This window comes from Mus caroli, unplaced genomic scaffold, assembly GCF_978045245.1.
Source record: "Mus caroli unplaced genomic scaffold, Mus_caroli_1 scaffold_3, whole genome shotgun sequence".
Classification (NCBI taxonomy): Eukaryota; Metazoa; Chordata; class Mammalia; order Rodentia; family Muridae; genus Mus; species Mus caroli.
In genome coordinates, this window is record NW_028227258.1 from 19863431 (window position 1) to 19880356 (window position 16926).

At 40.8% G+C, this 16926-nt stretch overlaps 1 pseudogene; it reads left to right on the top strand.

The window, feature by feature from the left end:
* The first annotated feature begins 13923 nt into the window (after positions 1-13923).
* On the top strand, positions 13924-15204 carry LOC110291943 (splicing factor ESS-2 homolog pseudogene; annotated as a pseudogene).
* Positions 15205-16926: the final 1722 nt, after the last annotated feature.

The window sequence follows — 16926 nt, forward strand, 5'->3', positions numbered from 1 at the left end:
GATCTTCAGTCCAAGTTTTTGGACTATGTTTATAATATTAAGCATGAATTCTCTCTCATAGAAAAAGCCCTAAGCTCAATTAGAGAGCAGTGAGTAACCCCTCGTACAACCATATCTTCATTGCACTAATAGGCATTGTCTTTTTTTAGGGTTTTACTACTGTGAACAGACACCATGACCAAGGCAACTCTTATAAAAACTGCATGCAGTTGGGGCTGGTTTACAGGTTCAGAAATTCAGTCCAGTATCATCGAGGCAGGAGCATGGCAGTGTCCAGGCAGGCATGGTACAGGCTGAGCTGAGAGTTCTACATCTTCATCTGAAGGCTGTTAGCAGAATACTGGCTTCCAGGCAGCTAGGACTAGGCTATTAAAGTTCACACCCACAGTGACACACCTACTCTCACAAATCCACACCTCCTAATAATGCCACTCCCTAGCCCAAACATACAAACCGTCACATTCAACTCCTTGGCCCCCATAGGGATGTTCAAACATTAGTCAATGGGGGCCATACCTAAACATAGCATAATGAAAAATATGTTTACTCCAACTTCAAAATTCCCCATAGACAATAGCAGTCTCAACAATGCTAAAAACCCAAAGTTCAAAGTCTCTTCTGAGATTCTTCAAATCACTTATCTGTAATTCCCCAAAAAAATGGGAAAGCAGCTGGGCAAACTCCAAACTGCATCTCCATGCCTGATGTCAAAGCAATCTTTAGATCTCCAACTTCTTTTTCATCTTTGTTGACTGCAATAAACTTTTTTCTTCAGGGTGGTTCCACTCCCTGTTAGCAGCTTTCCTCAGCAGATAGCCCATGGCTCTGGCATCTCAAACATATTGGGGTTGTTATACCCAGATCAAGAGACCCATCAGGGACCACAAATCCAATGTAAGCACACAAGAGTCTTTATTCGAGTTTGGACTTGGGTCACAAACCTTCCTGATACAGAGGGTTAGGAAAATAACACTCAGGTCTAGGGGCTTAGGGTTTATATAGGGAAAAATTGTAAGCAGGGGCTTTGAGTTTTTCGTGTTACATGGTTGGGTAAATGGGTGAAGGAAAGTTAACCTTTAAACTCACTGGTGTATAGCATTTGTTAAAACCTTAAGGAGAGACCAAACATCTAAAACGGGCATCTTGACCTAGGAATGATTCATGTTTTCTTAAGTCATCCTGTAGTTGTGACTAGTTTTTCCTGTTATTGTAGGCTAGCCACAGCTGTTATGTCTATTTTCAAATGCTGAGAATACTTTGTGATCTCTTTCTCACAGATCAAGGGTGGGGGTTATGTCACTCTAAGAACAAGCAACTTAAAATGGAGTTTGGAGGACAAGATGGAGTCTGTCCTGTTGCTTTGGCCTCTTTAGGGTCTCCAAGGCAATTTCAATGTTATAGCTTCTCTTGTTTCAATGTCTGGGATCCACACATGATCTTTTGGGTTCCTCCAAAGGGCTGGTGTCACTTCTCCAGCTCTGTACTCTGTAGCGCTCTAAGCTCAGGTACTCCACTGCTGCTACTGTTCTTGGTGATTCTATGGTACTGGCAGTGCACTACAACTAGGTTTCACCAATAGTCTCTCATAGACTCTCTTCATAGTGTCAAGCCTCAGCTCCTTTGCATACTCCCTTCAGTCCTGAGCCATCAACTACAACTGTGGCAGTACTTTCACCAACAGCCTTCCATGGGCTCTCACAGTGACAAACCTCACTTGTTCTTCATGATTACTTCATGCCTTCAAAACCAGAATCTCTTGGGTGACTCTTACACATTACTAAGTCCAGCTGCTGCAGGAGGTACAACCTTGGCTATCTCTGGAACACAGCTTCTTCATGCTCTCAGAAAACACTTCCCAGAAGATTTCACCTCAGTGATGCAGATCTCTTCCTAATCACCACTAATTTCTTAGTTCTAGCTAATCAGCAGAAATTATCCCAGTAGTCCCTTCTATTCTGGACTCTAATGCCAGAGCCACATGGCCAAAGCTGCTGAGTTCTGCTGCCAGTCTCCTAAACACTGAGATCAAAGGTGTGGTCTACCAAGCCTGAATTTACATGTTTCTTTCCCTAGAACTTGCTCTCTTCTAGGCAGGCCTTGAGCTCAGAAATCTGCTTATCTTTGCCTCCTGGAATTAAAGGCTTATACTACCATTCCCAATTCTAAACTTAGATGGGTGAGATCTTGCCTCAAGGTCACTACTCCGTTAATTCAATTTAATATCCTTGAACACAGGATTCAGCTCCATTTCACTTTCAGGTTTCCCTTTAACTCAAATTATGTATGTTGTATTTTTCCTTTCTCAGCTTGCTATGATTGTTTAAAATGCTCTTCATCAGACTTGACCAGAGAACAAACTCTGTTGAGCTTTTTTAAGACTTCCTTTTTTAATTCAATTAATATAAATCTCTTTACCTTAGCCTCAGGCACTCTTTTCAGACAATGGTAAAAAGAAGCCACATTCTTCACTAAAACATCACAGAAACATGGGCCAGCTAGCCTACACAGTCCAAATGACCCTCAGCACCACTATCTTCAATATTCCTACTAGGTTGACCTATTAAGCCCCACTTAAAGCATTCCATGGCTTTCAAAATCCAAAGTTCCCAAATCTACATTCTTCCAAACAAAAACATGATTAGGCCTATCTCAGCAATACTGTAGTCCCTGACACCAACTTCTGTTTTAGGGTTTTACTGCTGTGAACAGACACCATGACCAAAGCAACTTTTATAAAAACTGCATGCAGTTGGGGCTGGTTTACAGGTTCAGAAATTCAGTCCAGTGTCATCGAGGCAAGAGCATGGCAGTGCATGGTACAGTCTGAGCTGAGAGTTCTACATCTTCATCTGAAGGCTGCTAGCAGAATACTGGCTTCCAGGCAGCTAGGATTAGGATATTAAAGTCCATGCCTACAGTGACGTGCTTACTCTAACAAGGCAACCCCTCCTAATAGTGCCACTCCCTAGCTCAAGCATATACAAACCATCACAGGCATATCTTGCCTGGCGAGTTTATACTGCAGGTGAAGAGTTTAAAGCTAGGTTAGGCCACTGATGTCCTTATCCTAAACTAGCCAGTATGGCACCATCTACTACCATGCTAACCAACCAACAGAGAGGAATCTTCTAGGGCAATTCCAACTTGACTTTTTTTTTATACAGCTAATATCTTATCTTATCAGTTCATTCCAGTGAGTAATGAAGGGGAATGGCGAGAGCCCATACTTACTGGGAAGTGTCTGGAATCTTTCTGACCAAGACTCTCATGGAGGTGTCCCACACCATTGCTTCTAGGTCTCTCATTGTCTAGTACTGCAAGGCACCTGCTTTCAAACTCTAAGCTTTGGTGTGAGTGTACCAGAGAGCAGATTTCTGAGAGGCTTTCATACCTTCTTCAGTTTGTGTTACTCTTAGCTCATCCACCTGCTCATCTTCCTATCCTTTCCTGTAAATAGTATACGCTATCCCCAACATTATTTGACTTATATGGTATTAAATTATCTCTTCTGTGTTAACCCTCACCCCTACTCCTCCTTTTTCCTTTTTTTGGTTTCTTGAGTTCCTGATGTACTCCAAAACCAGAGTGAAGACTTATATCCACATATGAAGGAAAATATGCAGTCTCATTTATCATTCTCAGCTAGATATTTTGCTTAATATAGTTCTTCCCAGTTCCATCTCTTTTCCCAATTTTGTTTCATAAGTGTCTGAGTTTCCATCATGTGTATTTATCACTTTTCATCATCCACCCATTTGGATTCATCATCCACCTGATGGACATTTGGGGTGATACATTTTCTAGTCATTATGAATACAGCTGCACTGCATATTTTCCCTCATATGTGGATCAAAATCTTTACTCTGGTTTTGGAGTACATCAGGAACTCAAGTAACCAAAAAAAAAAAAAAAAAAAAAAAGGAAAAGGGAGGAGTAGGGATGAGGGTTAACACAGAAGAGATAATACCATATGTCAAATATGCGTGAGTAAATATCTTTGCATAAAGTACTAATTTCTTAGGGTATATATCCAAGGTAATTTGGCTATGCCCCATGATAAGTTTATTCTAGCTTTTTGAGGAACGCTGAGAGTCATTTCTAAATCTATTCATTATGCTAGAAAATACTCCCTCTACCATAATGGAAGTGTTCTTCTTGCCCCACCCTCATCCTGGTACTTGTCAGTAATTTTTGGTAATATCCATTCTGACTGGGCTAATGTAGAATTTTAGAATAATTTTAATATGTATTTCCTTATGGTTAACTGTGTAAGATGGTAATCTTTAAGTCTGTGTCAGAGAAGAGTTCAATAATAGATGGTTCCCAATTTACAATTGATCTTGATCAAGAGTTTTGTACTCATGATGGTGCAAATACATACATACTGTTGGCATCAGGACCTCTGAAACTTGTGACATCACATAGGTGAGACCTACAGACCTGTTGAAAAGACAACAGTCATCATATTCCCAGAATCCACTTGGCTCACCTCCCACCTTTATCTCTGTTACATCATAATCCATCTATATAAAGGGAAAGCCTCTCTCTCTCTCTCTCTCTCTCTCTCTCTCTCTCTCTCTCTCTCTCTCTCTCTCTCCCCTTCTCTTTCTGCTGCCACCTTCCTTGCCCCTCTCTCCCAATAGACCTCTCACATGTGGAATTGTTTTGGCCTGCTGTGTTTTGTCCAGACATGAGCCACAATTCTAACACATCACACACAAACATTACAATTTCCACTTTCAGTATTCAATAAGTTAGAGGAACTATTGTACAGTTTGTTTAAAATAATATAGTTTGTTTTAAATGAACTTCCTCAACTTTTGGGAAAGCTCTGACCAAGTTTTGCACATTTGTAAGTTCTGTGCATGCTAAGAGCTGGTAGTATTTTCAGTACTTAATAGGTTTATTAGCATATCACTCCACATTAGTGGACATGAATATACACTATATCTCTGAGCATTTTTTGCTTAATGCTGAGCATTATTGTTCTAATTGCATGGAGTGGTTTTCTTTGTTTATAATACATTTTTCATGATGCTTTTTTCTCTCTAAACTACTTTAGTAACTTATCTCACTATGTATATTTCTGCTAGATATTGGTCCCAGATATTATCAATATTAAATAAAAATAAAGATAAGCTTGAAATAGAATCTTCTGTAAACACTATCTGTTGGTAAAGGATTATCCAACTCAGCCCTAAGAAGTAGTAGCACAGATATGATAAAATATCTCTGTGTTCTTAGGAAAATCTGTCTAAGTAGTGACCTTGTGACAAAGGAGATATAAAATCAATAACACATATACATTAAAATATAAACTGATCAGGAAGATACTATTTATCTAAGCATATATAAATAATTATTTAATTTTTTAAATACATGAGGAGCTGGAAATTGGCTGTACAAAAAACAAAATGTGAAGCTAGCAAAGAGAGAGCTAACCCCAAAACAAAGCTTACGAATAGCTGGTGTGAAATCCTATGAATTAACTGTTATATCTTGTTACCTCTTCAATTAGTTGACATTGCCAAAAGCAATTGTGCATTGCAGAAAACTAATATCAGACAAAAATACAATCACAGTGATTCACAGGGAAGAGTTCTATTAAGAAACAGATTTTATGACACACTGAACGAATAAAAATACATTCTATAAGCACAAGTTTGTCTAAGTTGCCTGAGATTTCTGACTAGATAGAACCTATGAACAATTTTACTAAAGACAAAAATAATCATAGAACAATTAAGAGGATGTGATAAGATAAACTATACATATATTACCTGATATGAGATAAAATAAATTACTCTCAAATCCATATTTGTGAGTCTTAACTTCAAATTCCACAAAATATGACCTCATTTGGAAATAGGGTCATGGAAGATGTAATTAGATAAGATAGCTCATACTAGAGGCCAAATCAATATGATGCACATCCTCCTAAAAAAGCAGAAGGCAGCAGAGGGTACCTTTATTCTCAGCAATAGGAAGACATATGTGAGTTTTGCCAAAGATAGGAGAAAAGGATGAAACAACTTTTCCTCTGAGCCCTAGATGGTGTCGTCCACCCTATGATGAGTTTGACCTTAGACTGAGATCTTCCATGAACAAAACACTCCTGCTGAAGATGCCCAATGTATGGTACTTTAGTTGGCAGGCTGGCTGACAAACCAGTACAAAGTCTAGGGGTGACAAGCACAGAGAGGGAACCCTCCTAATTCTAGTACATTGTAATATCCAAAATGAATTCAAAACCACCCAGTACCTTCCCCCTTGGAAAAGGAGTTTCCAAACTGTATTAGTAGACAAAGTGCAGAGCCAGAAAAGGAAGCTGGCTGACTAAGCAAATATAAAAACATAGTTTTAGCGGTCACAATGACTAAGCCTGCAGCTACCAAAACAATATTAGCTGTTCTCAGAGAAATAACCATAACAAGATTAGCAATTCTCCTGCCCCCTGCCCCACACCGAATTCTGACGAAGACCACAAACCACCCTGAACTTGTTGTGAGAATTCCCCTGATGTTAATAGCTGTGATGTTAATAGGTGATCCATAAGTTCAAAATGTACTATTACTTTGCTGACCAAATCATAATAACCCACCGTGGGGACAAGCAAAGTGAGTTGTTGGGAGCTATTAAGACAACTCTTGATCTCTGAATTGGGCCTCTCCCCCTGAGAAGAAAAGGGGGTCAAAAGCGGGCCACCGACACACCAATTCAGAGAATGTTCCAGCCCTAAGCCATCGCCGATGTCCTGACCACACCCTGATACCACCAAGTTCCTGCTTCCCCGTGTAACTGCCAAAAGAAAGAATTTCTATTGCCCCCCTCCCATAAGTACTTCTCTTTTTGCTTGTATTGCTCTACCCCTCCCACTGATAAGTATCTGTACTTCCCCTTTTGCTTGTGCATTTAAGCCTTGGACCTTTTTCAATAGATTTGGGGCCTTGATACATCCCAGAACGGTTTCCGTGTCGTTATTCGTACAAGGCCCTCGTCTCTCTCTGCCCCCCATTTGGTTCTTAGGAGGAGGTCCCCTCGAGACCCTCGAATAACTGGACCTGCTGGACGGGTCAGTGAGTCACTAGGCCAAAGGGTTACTTAGTCACTATACAAACCAACCAATGCCTGAAAGGGTTACTTGCTACACCAATGAGAACCTTGTTGCTCAAATCTGCCCCTTACAAAGGTATAAAAAGTGTGTTCTTTCTTTGCTCTGGGTCTCTCCTCTGACCTGCGTGGCTGAGAAGGGAGTCCCCAACAGGTTGGAATAATAAAAATCCTCATGCGGTTTGCAGCGATGGCGGCAGACTCTGTGGTCTTTGTGAGTGAGGGTCTTTTGACGAACTCCAACAACATCACCATTTTACTCTGTCTATAGTCTTTTAACAAACGGTTAGAGAAGTTCACTAAGTATCATTCCATAACCCTATCGGAGTCACTCAGGACCTAAAGAAGATTGAATTAGAAATCTGACATGTTTGGGAACTGTGTCACCTGGAAAGGACCTGTGATGGCTATTCCTGGTTGTCAACTTGATTACATCTAGAATGAACTACAATCCAGAAATAGAGGGCACACCTGTGATCCAGATCTTGAGGCCTGAAGAAAGGTTTCTGACCTGGATCTTAACATGGAGACCTTGAGTCACCAAGACTACAAAAGTCTTGGCCCCAGGCAAGGTAGTACAAGTCTTTAATTCCCCAAAACTGAGGCAAGCAGGTCTCTGAGTTCAAGGTCAGCCTGGGACAAACCAAGTTCCAGAACCAGGCGTGGTGGTACACACCTTTAATCTGGGCCACACCTTCGGCTGGAGGACCACATGAGGGCATTAGAGGAAAGAAGATTCTTTCTTCAGCTGCTTACTTTCCAGCACATCCATTGGAACCTACTTCTACAGAAGATCAGCTTAAACAACTGTCCTTGTGGGACTGAGCCACTGAACTCCTCGGACTTCCCAGTCACAGCTGCACATCATTGGATTAGTTGGGCCACAGATTGTAAGTAATTATAATAAATTCCCTTAATATATAGAGACATTCTGTAAGTTCTATGATTCTAGAGAACCCTGACTAAGACAGGACCTTAGCATAGGACTCCTAAGCTCACCTGGCCATTAAATTGACAATGAAGACACGTGGTGGGGATAGTGAAAACACTTTGATGTCAGAAATAGGACATCATCTTATTTTCATTTATTGGGTAACTATCCTATGTTTAAGCACTGTGGTATCCAGGTGCAAAACATAGAACAGAGCAGGTTAACTGCCTCAACAGTGAGGTTCACACAGAGGTAGAGGTAGTTTGATGAACTTGGCAATTGATTCTGATGCTGCACGCTTAGGGACAGGATTGACTTCCTAGGTTGTGTGATGGAAACCAGAGATGTATTGCAGGTGGCTTCTAAATGACTCCAGCTGTGAGCTTGGCAGAGGGTGAGAAGAGGGAAATGATTGCAGGGACTAGAAAATGGAGACAAAGCCTCATATCAGGCAGCAGATTAGAAGAGTAACACAGAGTACAGTCAAAATCCTCTGTCTAGTTCATGATCTGGCAAGATGGGTTGTAACAAGTGACGAGGAAGAGTCACAAAGCTCTGTGATTGGGGTGATGCTGATAGTGGACTTTCCAAGGCAGCGGGGTATAATGTTCCTTTGCCTGCCTGCCAAGGACTAAAAATGCCTTGAGCAGAGTAGATGCCAGCAGAAATATCTGATTAGAATGACATGTGTGGCTGCCAAGATCAAGGCCAATTATAACAAAACACATGTATAATTTAGAGCGATGGGTGAAGTACACAGTTTTCAAATTGAATTATAAAGTTAGAGCCATTGTGAAAAGTTTTGTTTCGTGGCATTGCCATATTAATATATTTATGACTCGAGTAATAAAGGTATTGTCACCATTTTAAATACAGCTAAAATTTTCTTTACATTTTATCCTAAAAAAAAAAAAAATGATAGTACAGAGATAGCCAGTATCACAGCTGACTATATTAAGGAACCCATTTATATCTCATGCTGAATTCATCCCCTGACACTTTTTACTCACACATTGAAATGCATGAATAAACAAAAGTGTCAGAGAGAGATCCTACCAAAGAGTGCTGGAAACAAGTGAGGGGCCAGGGTTCTTTGCTGTCCAGTACATAATAGATTTTTATCATGAAGGTACCCTCGATTTGTTAGGAACATCACAATATATGTGTTAGAAACAATAAACAAGAACTTCAAACAAAACACCAATGATCCTTTCAGAAGTTTCCTCCACCAAATCCAGACCGTTTGAAACATGAAATATCTTGAAGGGAGCAAATGAATAGTGTGTATCTCCTAAACATGAGCTCATTTAATTTGAGTTGTACTACTGACCAATTTTAAGCAACCAGGTTTAAAATATGTAGGGGACAACTTGGAAAAAAATACTGTCTTTGATTTGTTACACTAAGGTATAAAATACTGCTATAGATTCTCATGGTGAAAAAACATTTTCTGAATGTGATATGTTTAAATGATGAAAATAAGATTGGTATAAAACTGTAGATAAAAACATAAAAAACAAAATAAGAGTACACTGAAATATGTGAGTGGATAAAGGTGCTGGTTGTGTCAGCTTGGGGACCACAGTTGTGGAAAGAGAGAACAGATAATAAAATTTTGTCCTCTCACTTCCACACTTAAACACCATGGTACCAACGCTCACACATATACATATCATACACATACAGGAGAAAGACAGAAAGACATGCACACGTGTACAAACACATAGATGATAGATAGATAGATAGATAGATAGATAGATAGATAGATAGATAGATAAATAATAGGTAGGTAGGTAGGTAGATAATAAATAGATGATAGGTAGGTAGGTAAATTATAGATAGATAGATAGATAGATAGATAGATAGATAGATAGATAGATAGATAGATTGAAATTGGATAAGGATATTGCTCAGGTCTAAAATGTTGGCACTGGAGAATATTCAGGAAGCAAAACAAATGCTTAATTTTTGTTTATGTTTACATTGAAACTAAACTGGAGCCAATTCTGAACCTAGGGACCATCTATACAGCCAAAAGATTATGATAATCCTTTCTCTATTCAAGCTTGAATGGGTCTGTGATGGCAAGTTTCATTTGCTGAGAGCCTTTTGCAGTTGGTTCATGGTATTAGACAAAGCCATTGCGGGTATTGACATCACAGAGTTTAGATATGATTTGATTTATGTTAGTAGTTTAAATAAAGCTGATGTTCTCTGCCTAAATAATATTTAAGCCTACTTTGTACCTTCATAATTTCAATTCTTTAAAGCCACTCCCCAGTGTATCTTCTGTAGCCATGGCCCTCTTAGCATCTCAAGGGCTTTCCAGAATAAATCGTTCTCTCTCCATGCTTAGAGAACATGTGCAATGCTTTTGTGACATATGGGCCTGTCTACAGTAATTAATTCCTAGTTTGTCCGACCTAATTGCTCCATGTTGGCAACTCTTGTTGTTTTATCGAAGGCAACTTTGTTAAATATGGGCAGCATATTACCAAAATGGTGATTTCCCCCTACGGTACACAGCTTATCACTGCTTTTTTAACATCAATTATTAATATCTCTATGTACACTAAGTGTTTTCTAGAATGCAATCACAACTGCTATTGTAAAATCCCACTTAATTTATCTTTTTAATTATATTGATGATTAGGTTCCAAAGTTATTGTGGAGGCGGTTATTAAATTCCATCTTCTTTCCTCATGCTACAATGTGCCTTGTTTTAGTTCTGCTAGTAGCGAATCTAGAAAACCTGGTGTTTTCTCTGTGTGTAAGGTAGGCTAGTGTTCTTAGCTCAGCTAATGATGAGGAACCTCGGATCTGCTTTAAATGAAAACACTTTGTGTTGGTAATTGAATCTGAGGTCTGCCTGGACTTTTTATTCCACCAAACTGCACAGCCAGTTAATCCAAATCCCAGAGTACTAGCTCACGATAGATTTGGTTTGAGATACAGACAATGGAGAAAAGTGTAAACCTTGGTGGTTGTCACAGTGTCATAGCATAGAGTTTTCATGACAAATCTCTGAGAAGATGAATTTAATTTGTTACTTTCTAGATTTGTAAACCACTTTAAAAGCAGTCTCCCAAATCATATGCACTTTTATAGAATGCCTTAATTCTATCCCTGTTTGTTATATATTTCAACCTACAATTACACACATACAAATAACAAGATAGATATTTTATGGATTTATGCTCATTTCAGAATGACAATGTATTATTCTTCCTTGAAAATTTGTGCATGCATATAACATATTTTGATCAAATCTATCCCCTTTCCTTCATAGTCAATTCTCCCTTTTACTGCCTACACCACTTTTCTTTCACAACATTTTTTGCTCTTATGTTTCTAAACTCATGCAGTCTACTTAGTGCTCCTTGAATGTGTCTGGATGTAAACTCATCTAATGAAGTATGTGTAGCTTTACAGGGACCATATCTCTACAGGAAACTGACTCCCCTTGCCTTAGTAGCCATCAACTACTAATAGCTCATTATCTAGAGATGAGACTTCACTAGTCTCTCTCATCCATGCTGGACTTTTGGCTGGCCTGATATTCTCCAGGTCTTCTGTCTGTAGTTACAGCCACTATGAGTTCCTGAATGTGGCAGGTTTACTACTTTTGACAAATATTGTTTTACTGCAGATGTCTACTTTCTTTGGCACTTACAATCTTTTCACTTAAACTTCTTCAACAATCTGTAAGCCTTGAGGGGATTGCTGTGGTACAATTGCACCATTTATAAATGACTATTCTTTAGTCTCTTATAAATAAATGTTGACCAGCTGAGGATCTGTATATTATTCTACTGGGGAAGGAAACGCTACTGTGATAATTGATGAAGATGCACTAGTCTATAGATATTAGGATAAAACTTAAGGAGAGTCCAATACAATGTTTATTCAGTAGAATAATAATGCTTAGTTCCCCTTAGTGCCAGTGACCTGGCTAACATTTGGGCCCTGGAAACAGTATCAGACAGGAATACCTATACTGCTATCATGCCACTGGGCATAACTTGCCAGACTATTCATCGTTTTACCTCCCATAAATTATGACCTGGTAAGAATGTTTATTAGTTTTCTCTTTTGATTGTGTATCTGAAACCTTAAGGCAGTATTGAGGCTAGTCATAAAAGATGAAACTTCCAGGTCAGTGCCAGTTTGATTCCTTCCTGTCCTATGACTCAAGTATCTTAAGTATTTGGCAATAAGTTCTTACTATTAAACTCTGGAATGTAACCAGAGCCATGACAATATCCTGTAATGTTTATAAGAGGATCACTTTAATTGTGCAGAACAATTAAAATATACCCTCTTGAAAATTAAAAATAAGTTGGATGTATTCATAAAATGAAACATAAAATAACTTTAAAGATGTATTGGAACTATATAAACAATGGATATAATGCAAGTAAAGAGACAAAAATTAGAACTATTTGCAAAAGCATGATTGAATTCTCTAGATAATACACTAACCAAAAAAAAAAAAAAAAAAAACCAAGTGCAATTATTTACTTAAATTATGATTTCATTTGCATAAATAAAAGGGAGCAGAATTAAATGTGTGTGTATATGTAAATCATTCTGAATTACCAAATAATAAGTTTATTCCCACAGTAGTCAGGAAAATTTGGCTCTGGGGTTAGAAGCTTAACATGGTTTACAGTTGTGTGCAAGACAATCAAAAATGTTGGACATTTTTTCATTGACATGGGCACATTGTTCTGTGTTTTATCACCATTGTTTTCAAACTACTTAACATTTATGCATGTTTCTATACAAGCTATACTATGCAATTAAAACACACACACAAGTAGGAAAAGCAAAATAAAGGAAGAAATAAATGGTGGGGAACTTATATATAAGACAAAATCTTCTTATAGGAAAAGGTTACAAAAAACTGAATATCTGAGCTGCCATCTCATGGTCACCAGATATCAGGAGTTTCCAGCATCAGGGAGAACTGGTTATGTTTGTATTAACCAGAAAAAACTGATGGGTTGTGTCAAGGAAAAGGAATAAAAAGAAAATAGTGAAAGGCAGGAGCATACGATTTTCAAACTCCAAAGTAAGGCCACTCTTGTTTTTCCTGGCCTGGACCAGAGCAGATCTATCTCATCAGTAAAATCCAGAAAAATTTCAGAAGACATCATGTTTAAATATGCCACCAGATCTTTCATTACACATCACACCCCCTATAGCCTTGGTTTCTGTTTCAGATCAAAATATGTGTGGAACTCTAACCATTTAAGACGTTTATATACATTAAGGATTGTGTAACAGGGCTGACTAATTCATTATATTCACATTATTTTACTGAAATAGACTAAACTTCAGATGTTTTGTTCCAGGGTTGTATGAAATACATAGCAAAAGCACACAAAGGAAACTGTTTTCTTTGGGCATCTGAGTAAATCTTTGGAAAGTTGAGTAAATCTTTGCTTTGATAATTATGTGAGGGAATTGAGGGCAGAATCTACATTATTGTTAATGATAAAAAATGGCTTCATTGGAACAAAGTGGAAGTTCTACCAATACTAAAGTAAAAAACTGCAGAAATTTTGGCACTACTGAGTTTCCAGTTAGTTTAATAATATTTGACTTCCTTTCTCTACCGACATAAGAGCTGACTCTGAGATGCCTCTTCAGAACCCATACATTCTCAAATCATTATTCGACAGTGTATAAGAACTTGTATGTTGTCATATATCTTCAATATAAGACCTATAAGGAAGGATAGCACTTAGCATAAATGACTTCTCAAGATTTTTCAGTTTAAGAGTTTTCAACTTAATAAACTTCCAACGTAATTAATAATTTCATTTGTACTTTACCATTAAAAAAAAAGATATAAGAACACATTACGAGCGATAGGGATGCCCAGGGCTTCAGCCGATGCTCTGTTTCTGCCCTCTGTGTCCACAAGGAAGCGTGAGGCCACGGAGGCCAGAGTGGTCAGGGTTGGGAGAAACAGACGGCGGGTCCTGAATGAAGAAGAGTACATTGAGGGACTTCAGACAATCATCCAAAGAGACTTCTTCCCTGATGTGGAGAAGCTACAGGCACAGAAGGACTGCTGAGGAAAATGGAGATTTGGAGCGCATGCGCCAGATTGCCATCAAGTTTGACTCTGCCCTGGACAAGATACCTCGGAAACCTACACCACCCTATGTTGCTCCAGTCACCTTTGAAACTCCTGAGGTATCCCTGGGCTCTGGTGTGCTGGGCAGCAAGCCCCAGCCCCAGGGCCGAGACCTAGATAACAGATCGGCTGGAGATGAGAACCAGGAGCCGCTGCCCACCCTGGATGTCTACTTGAGCCACTACACAAGCGAGGACAACGCCGTATTCCAGAAGATCATGGAGGTGGCCAAGGGAAAAAAAGCCATGCCTGCCATATGTGGCTCTACCAGGCTGAGGAGGAATTTGAGAAGCGACAGAAAGATAATCTTAAACTCCCATCAGCAGAGCACTAAGCCATTGAGAATAGGCGGGCTGCAGTGGAATCCTGGAAGTACAAGGCCAAGAATTCTCTCATGAACTATCCCGAGGGTGTCCCTGATATAGAACAGTTGTCCAAGAAGCCGCTGCAGGTAGTGCATAAGAACACACGTTTCCTCCAGGACCCCTTCAGTCAGGTTCTGAGCAAGTCCCAGCTTCAGCAAGCAGCTGCCCTCAGTACAAACTGGGCAATGTCGGCCCAGATCACAAGGAACTTATTCCCCAGGAGTCCCCCAGAGTGAATGGCTTTGGATTCCTTGCCACTCCTTCCCCTGCTCCTGGTGTGAATGAGTCCCCATTGATGGTGTGGGGACAAATTGAGTACACACCCCTGCTAATCAAAGGGTCCGAGAGCCCCTATGTGGACAAGACACTGAGACCCTCGTTCAAGATCTTGGAGCCAGGACCCAAGGAGCATCTGGGACTGATGATGGCCAATGAAGCAGCTGCCAAGAACCGGGCCAAGAAGCAGAAAGCATTACAGAGAGTTACAGGGAACTTGGCCAGTCTTACTAGCAAAGGCCTGAGCCCAGCCCTGTCCCCAGCCTTACAGCGAAAAGCAGGACAGCCAGCAGGTATACAGATCTTCCCTGCGGGCCAGCCATACACCATCCCCAGCATGCTCTACCCACCTCAAGAACCCAGGGCCCTGCTGAAACTGCTTTCTTGTTAACCCCCAACTGAATCCTCATTAAAAAAATACCTGGCACTCTCTGACCTGGCTGGTGATTCATGTTCTGGGGTCCACATGGGTGTTGCAGGACCTCGGGGTTAGAAGCAAGGGTCTGTAGATGAGGAAACATTGACTCTTGGCTGAGATCACCCCCGGAGCCTTCCACTGTAAAGGGTAGCATAGAACCCAAAAGTTGTGCCATTGAGCTCATGGGCCTCCCAGCCAGGGCTGGCTGTTGGGTTTGTTGGTTCCCGGCTCTGGTAGGACCGGCATATCAGGCTCACCAGGACCAGTCTTCATCCAGTCCCTCCCAGCAACCTGGCTGCATCCCTGACCTCCTTCCTCTCTGACCCAGTGATCTTCAGCTCTGCCTAGTAGACTCAGCCTTTTCTCAGCCTGCACTATGCTATGAAAAGGAAGAGTGTGGGCTCCCTGCAAATGCCATGCACACCAGGAGCACTAGCCATTTGCCTATGGACTTAGAGTAACTAGCCCTCAAGTGACTAGAGGCCAGCTATGTCTGTAAGCCTGTCCCTAAAGAGCTAAGGGGTCCCTGCTCTCCAGGTGAGCAGCGCTCAAGTCTCACACCCAGGTCTTGTTTTGATTTCCAGCCACCTCTTCCAGTCTGCTGGGATTGTGCCTCTCAGGCCTCAGCACTCACTCCGGAGACCACCACCGGGGTTGGGTGCCTCCTGACAGTGGCCCTTGTACTACTTAGAGTTTGTCAGTTTGACAAAAGCTGGAATCACCTGGGAAGAAAGAACCTAGACTGAAGAATTGCCTCTCTTCAGATTGGCCTTACCAAGTGTTTTCTTGATGGCTAACTGATGTAAGAGGGCAGGGCCTACAATGACATCCTTGAGAAAGTGGTTCTGGGTTGTGTGAGAAAGGCTAGGAGGAAGCTAGAGAGGAGTGCCCTTTCCCCAGCCTTGAGTAGGCTAAACAAACACCCCCAACCCCATCCCCAAGGTTTTACCACCTAGCAGGAGTTACCTGGCCTCTCAGCATTTGCAATTCCCTACCAGAGCTTAGAGGAGTTGACCACCTGCTGAGCTTGCTTTGCAACTCAATCCAGCTGAAACAAAGGATGGGTCTGTAGGTTTTCCCTATATAAAAGCAGAGCTGAAAATTAAAAAAAAAATAATAAACTTTGAGCCTTGATCAGAACCCTTTGTCTCAGCTTCATCTTTCAGCACCCACCCCCACACCCACACCCCCACACCCCCACAACCACACTCCCACACTCCCTCCCTTTTCATTTCCAGGTTCCCTTTCAGGTACCTAGTTCATCAATGGCTACTGGACAGCTACAGAGGAAGCCAGCCCAGAAGCAGCACTCCTTTAAGGTTTCTGCTTCCGCTCCTACTCTGGTTTCCCTCAGTGATGGACAGTGAGATGAAGGAACCATTTCTTCCCTTAAAACAAACAAACACAGAAGTGGATGCTCACAGTCATCTATTGGATGGAACACAGGGTCCCTAATGAAGGAGCCAGAGAAAGTACCCAAACCCAAGCTAAAGGGATCTGCAACCCTATAGGAGGAACAACAATATAAACTAACCAGTACCCCCTCCCCCAGAGCTGTGTCTCTAGTGCATATGTAGCAGAGGATGGCCTAGTCAGCCATCAATGGGAAGAGAGGCACTTGGTCTTGGGAAGATCATATGCCCCTGTACAGGGGAATGCCAGGGTCAGGAATCAGGAG